This window comes from Lethenteron reissneri, unplaced genomic scaffold (assembly GCF_015708825.2).
Source record: "Lethenteron reissneri isolate LAM-NWPU_2019-01 unplaced genomic scaffold, ASM1570882v1 scaffold_1864, whole genome shotgun sequence".
Lineage (NCBI taxonomy): Eukaryota > Metazoa > Chordata > Hyperoartia > Petromyzontiformes > Petromyzontidae > Lethenteron > Lethenteron reissneri.
The window spans coordinates 1,476,981-1,483,804 of record NW_026891624.1 but is presented as its reverse complement, the minus strand read 5'-3'; positions in this window follow the sequence as shown (position 1 = coordinate 1,483,804).

The window sequence follows — 6,824 nt, the reverse complement described above, 5'->3', positions numbered from 1 at the left end:
TTATAACGTGTGAAGGCATTTATGTATAAAAATAATACAGTACAAGAAAACCCCTGCTTGATGTGCCGAGGTCAGCACCCAATACAAAGTCAAATTCGTCAAGTTTGCTGCACAGCACGGTAATCACTGCCACTGCTCCCAACACACCTTCCATACACAACCAGACGTGAACGTGCAGATACATATGCATACAATAACAGCTGCCATTCGCCACTAAGTGGCCATTAAATCACTCAATCCGCCCTTACAATGAGCACAGTTGACTACGTACTGTTTTAAAAGAAGTTCAACATACATACATGCTCCAATGTGAGGGACGGATTGGGCTTTAATCTTTAAAAGGCGATTTTGAGGGGACCAAGTCTGAAAACAGACTGATGTTCAGTGGGTAGAGGACTTTCAGGAATTTACCACGATAATGGTGGGTGCAGGCCACAGCAAAATTGGTGCGCTGTCACAGCTGCCGAATCGAGATACGCACGAACTTCAGGGCCCCAATGCCTCTCTCATGAGATGGATGAGGACTATCACTGTCCTCCACAGTGTCAGCTATACAGTCGAGTGAAATCAATTGGGGTAACTTTGTCCAAGTCGGCCCACCCCCAGCAGTAGGATTTAGGGATGCATCACATTTTGAAGTAAGTAGAGCAGCAGAGTATGTTGGTTTGATTAGATGCTTTGACCAGGTTGCATCGCACTGTCGTGCCAGAAGGTGCTTGCTGCAGCTTAGCCACAATTGAGAATAATAATTTACATTTGTAAAAGTTACGTATTTCATACTGTAGATCCCAATGCGCCACCGTGTATGTAAAGCAGGAAATGAACAGAACCAGAGTAAATGGCCATAACTAGGGGCTAAAGGCCTATTTAAACAGGTGAGTTTTCAAGACAGACTTAAATATATCAACGATTATGATTGCCTTATTAGCAAAAGCAAAGCCATCCAAAGATTGGCAGCTGCACTGGCAAAAAGCCAAATCGCCCCAGGAAATGGAGATTGACCTCAGAGTCCTAGAAAGAAGGTGATCTCAGAGACCTCGCCGGAGTGTACAGATGGATGGGTTCCTGCAAATATTGCGAGGCTAACCCGTTGATTGCCTTGTAGGACGGCATACGAAGGGACGCATCACACGTTGGCTCCATTGAGGCCTGAGCGAGGGCGTGTGCCACGATGTGAAGCAGTAGGCGGTGGCGAACCCACTCTGTGTGAATAGAGAACAGCCACCGGAGCCGCGGTGGGTACTGCTGCCGGTACGTTTCTTTGTCCTACGTTAACATAATGGTTGCATGTCTATGGGACCTTCAGTATTAAGATGTGTTAAGCATTTTCAAACAAATAAGAAATTGTAGCAATGGATATCTTGGGTCATTTGCCAAGGACTAACCAGGGGAATATGCCCCTGTTGGTGTCGAAGGCTGACTAGGAGGCAGAGACCATCTCTGAAGCTTTCTTGCAGGCTTATATGGTGGTGACTGGAGAAGCTTCTGACTGATGAAGTTGATTTGGAAAAACGCATCGTCGATGTAATGTACAGTACGCATACAGGATGCCACCATATTGGTGACAGGGAAAATGTGTTTAATGTTTGAGGGAGGCATGGCTTGCCTGTGAATATGGAAATTGCATCAGATTATGCCTGGGGTATACAAATCCCAACGGTCATTAGATACAAGTACTCAAGTACCTGTCACAAATTAAAACATCATGAGTGTCGGGCCAGTAATTCGAAAAATTGTGGATAGTGTCTGGTTACATTGTCCTGCGATGAAACGCTGCTGTGACAGTGGGTAACCAACTCTGGCGTCACTACACAATTACCTCCACCATGGTGAACTATTGTGCAGGCCGGTCTGCCCCAAAATCCAAAGTAGTCCAAATAAACCCATGGACCAGGTCTTAAAGGCTGAAGCAATTGTATTTCCTCGCTTATGTACCCCCCCCCAATAGGGTCCCACATCCCCAGAACACACAATACAACACAAAAACACGGTTCACTCCTTAAAACCACTCACGCCTTTGATCCAATGCAATCCTGACACACACACCGTCTCATTCGTGGTGGTCGTTATGCCGTTTCACCATTTCATACACAGCACCAAAACCAACTCCACGGTCAACACACACTGTAGAAAGCCTGCAGATATCCCCAAATAGCCACACCACATATTAAATCCGAGAGGCCTACAGTAGGCTGAATCTTGCTTCCTGTCTTCTCCCTTCTGATCCTCACAGCAGGTCCATGGGTCTTTGCGCCCATCCCAGACTGCTACACAACAGGGAAAATAGCAATGTGGGAACCCCCATTATCACCTTCAATGTGTACAATATTGCTCCATACTGCATAGTGAAACAAGTAACTGTAGCTCTGACCATACTCATAGCTGCCCTGCTCGCTCAGTGCACTGCTGTTGCTGCCCCCGCTGGTGCCACTGCTTCTTCCACTGGTGCCGTTGCTTCATCTGCTCTAACACACATCCCCTTTTATACAGGTCTAAGGGATGTCAGGGGAAGGATTCCCACCAAGAGGAGGGGACAGTGGGATGGTGACAGTAGAAGGGGGAGGAGCATGTGAGGAGAAAAAAGAGGGAGAACTGGCAGGAAAGAGGGAACTGGCGTGGAAATGGACAGAGAAGGATGGGGACGAGTGTGGACTGGGGGAATCAATAAAAGACGAACCCCCTGCAACCTTGTGTCGGCTCTCCTTTACATCTGGTGGCAGCGGTGGGATTGACAATGGCTACAAGGAAGAACCTCCGTGGAAAAGAGCCAACAGAAGAGGAAGCAGAGATCCCCCACGTCCAGAGCAACAAAAGGGCCTGCTACCAGGAGCAGCAGCAGGGGGCCCGGACCCCATGGAGGACCCTATGGAGGGGCACATGGCCCGCGTGGAAAGGGCTCTCCAGGAGCTACTGCGTCAGCTCCCTATGGGGGGGCCTACCGGCGCCGGACCCCCTCTCCCACTCGTACTACAGGAGGAGGTGCCACGGAACCTGGAGGCCAACCAGCCAGCCAGGCATGAGCTGCAACCAGCCCCATCACGCCAGCTGCCGCAGCCGCTCCAGCTAAAGCCGCCAGGGCTAAACACCCAATGGGGGGAGCAGGTGGCAGGATGGGTGCGCCGGCTGGGGCCCGTCGAGAAATTCGTGGCCGAGGGAGGTGATTGGGAGGTGTTCGTCCGCCGATTCGAGGCTGCCTTCCATGCTCTCGAATGGGCAGACAAATTGGCGCTACGAGCGCTGCCATCTGTTCTGGACGATGATGTGCTCGCCTCTTACACCTCACGGGAAGGCCCACCCCCAATCCCCACTCCCCGCTACAATGGGGGGGGGCGCCCCCCACCACAAGGGGTCCCATCCCACGTCACAAGGGGGGGGGGACTTCGCACTACATGGGGAGCCCAACCGGCATCCTAGTGGGGAGCCCACCCCATGTAACAAGGGCACATTCACCCCGCTGCGACACACTCCAAAGGAGAGAACCATATCTTCGGCCCGTTCACATCCATCTCCACCTCGCCATATACCGCAGGATAGTGAGCCACCGCCTGGTCAATGGCCGGACTCAGCCACACACAATTGAAGAAGCTGGCAAGGCGGGTGGTAGCGGCCGCGTCGGGAACCTCGGTCCTGGTCGATGCAATCGTGGAAGTGTCGGCACGCATGCTGGTTGACACGGGGGCATCGGCCACAATCATCTCGAGCACCATGCACGAGATGCTGCCGGATAAAAATCGGCCTTTAGTCCCCATCAAGACAACGTTCGTTGTAGGCAAATGGAAGGATTATGGGCTTCCTGGGCCAGGTTGAAGCCCCGATACAGATTGGGCAGCTTTCGGTAGCAGGACCCATTTTTTTCTCCGCAACGCTGCCTGTGCCCTGCGTGTTGGGGACGGACTTTCTGAGGCGAATGCCTATAAAAATCGATCTGGCCAACGGGCGGATGGAAGTCCAGGGAACACATCTCCATTTCCTGAAGGCGAAAGGCGGCCGGCCGGGGTGTACCTTACGTGCAGACTCTGGTCAGTGAGTCTGTCTCCATTCCCCCAGCAGCCCAGATGCTGATTCCGCTGCGATATTAGTCCTCCCTCGTGACAGCCCGGCCGGACTGGTGTCTCTGGTGCCAGCCACCACAGATCGCCACGCACTGGTGTGGGCCGAAACTATTGTCCAGGGGAACCAGCATCTGTTCATTCAAGTGCTGAACTTCTGTAACCGAGCAGCGACTAGTACAGACAGGAAGGGTTCTGGCCCACGTTAGTCCCTTGTCACTAGGAGTCTCTGGGACGGGGCCAGAGCTTGTGGAAAGTGACAGCCAGTTCGAGGACAGAGGGAAGCGACTCGTAAATGGACCAGTTGGCGGGACCTGAGCCAGGTTTGCCACCCGACCAGAAGCACCAGCTGCACTCATTACTGCAGGAGTTCTACGACGCATTCAGCCAGGGTCCTGTTCAACCTAGGACGTGTTGTGTATATTCGGTCTTGAAAAAAAAAAAATAATGTATTTATGTTAATTAGGAAGGTGTAAATGTATTACGTTATGAAAGTGTATTCAATTATGCTAATTTATGTAATTATTCTGATTAATCTCGGCTTCGTTGTCTCGGGCTGTATTATCATTCGGGATAGTACAATGATTCTTGCTTTATCTTTTACTGATCATGTTTTAGTGTGTTTATTTCAGGTCTCAAAATTCAGATCTCACCGCAGAAAACAGTTCTTATAATTAAGATGATTATGCATTCACTTAGGGAAGCACCACTCAGACTCTTCTGTGTTAAGCAACTTAATATCAAAAACACTCTAACATACGACCACTTATGCTCGAAATTGTCAACACGGTACTCCTCAAGATGTCCTACTTATTGATCCGTACATTTAACCCTCAATGGTTACGTATGTTAAACTTGGTAACAGAACAATCGGCTAATTCCTCATAGTAAAGCGAGCATACACGGTGATAGGAAAAAGTCCTTAATATTAATGTGAAAATATTCATACGAACAGTAATATAGAAACATGTGCCTAAAGCAAAGTAGTTATCAATGAATTCATTGGTAAGCAATTAACGAAAACGAATTACTAAAATACTTCGAAACAATCGTATTCATGTAACTCGAAGGGCAGCAATGCTTTTCACATTTAGCCGATATTTAACGCACCACCTTGGAATGGCAACCCTTCTTGAAACACAATGATAGCTTTTTTGAACAATCTTATTAGTCCCGATATGCGTGTTATGTGTGTGTGTCTTCTTTGCCATGTTGAATTGGCGGCTTACGCGCTACAGCGTTCCTTGTACTGATGATACCTCGGGTTCCCAGCACGGCGGCTGGGATGGCGTGTGTGTGTATTGAACACACGACACTCTTGCCTGCGCCAACACTCTTCCTCTTGGCGTTGCCAGCTCTCTCCACTGCTGGTTGGTTGAATTGGCACGATGCTCGCCGTCGGCGGTGCACGATGATTCCGTCGTCAGATAGCTCTCGCAGCTCACCAGCTAGTCGCCGTTCCTCACTCTTGTCTTGGATCCCAGCTGGTGCTTGTCGGTGTGTGTTTGGGTCTAACCCACGGCGCTCTCGCTGGTGCTCTTCCATTCCTCACCGGCGGCTGGTCAGGTTCTTTCCACTGCTCTGTGCTCTCTCCTTGCAGTCAGCTGCCAGCTTCACTGGCACCCAGTGGTGCCTCTCCAGCCCTCCTTCAGGGCTGCGCTGGCTCAGGCTCTTTCCACTGCTTTGTGCTTTTTCCGTGCTCTCTCCCTTTGCATGCAGCTGCCAGCTTCACGCAGACACCCGGTGGTGCCTCTCCCGCCCTTACTTCAGGCTGGCCAGCTGTCTCCATGCTTTCTTTGCTGCTCCGTTCTCTCTCCGTACTCTCTCTGTGCTCTCTCCTTTATCGTGCAGCTGCCAGCTTCGCACAGACACCCGGTGGTGACTCTCCCGCCCTTACTTCAGGCTGCACCAGCTGTCTCCATGCGCTCTCCACTGCTCCGTTCTCTCTCCGTGCTCTCTCCGTGCTCTCTCCTTTATCATGCAGCTGCCAGCTTCACACAGGCACCCGGTGGTGCCTCTCCCGCCCTCCTTCAGGGCTGCGCTAGCTCAGGCTCTTTCTACTGCTCTGTTCTCTCTCCGTTGGCGGGCAGCTTCCAGCTTCGCGCTGGCAATCAGTGGTGCCTCTCCCACCCTTATTTTAGGGCTACGCCTTGTCGTTGCTCAACTTTCGTGCTTTCCGCCCTTCTTCAAAGAGGGCTCATTCTGTGAGCTGCTCGTCGCTGGCTGGATCACTCACTCTCAAAACTTGTAAATTGTATTAGCACACCTCTTACACAACTCTGATAGCTTAGTACAATACAACTTATCGCAATCCTTGATTCAGCAAGCGACTCAAAACATCAGGATAAATGTAGAATAACACTTTCAGCGATACTCTGTAGCTCTTAACAATACATCCTCCCTTCTCTCTGCGAGACACGACACCCATGGTTAATTTCGAGGCCATGCCCCGGAGCCTGCCCCTTGCAGACTAAGTTGCATGATCTGTGTCCCTGCTTATATGTGAAATTCTCCCCCCTCTGCGCGTCTCTTGCGAAAAAAAAGATGCCCTCTGTCTCGTTCTGCTCCCGTGGCCGCAGCTGCCTGGTTGCCCCCCCACCCTTTGATTGACAGTTATTTTGTGTTTCTTCCATTTGCGAATAATGGCACCAACTGTTGTCACCTTCTCACCAAGCTGCTTGGCGATGGTCTTGTAGCCCATTCCAGCCTTGTGTAGGTCTACAATCTTGTCCCTGACATCCTTGGAGAGTGCTTTGGTCTTGGCCATGGTGGAGA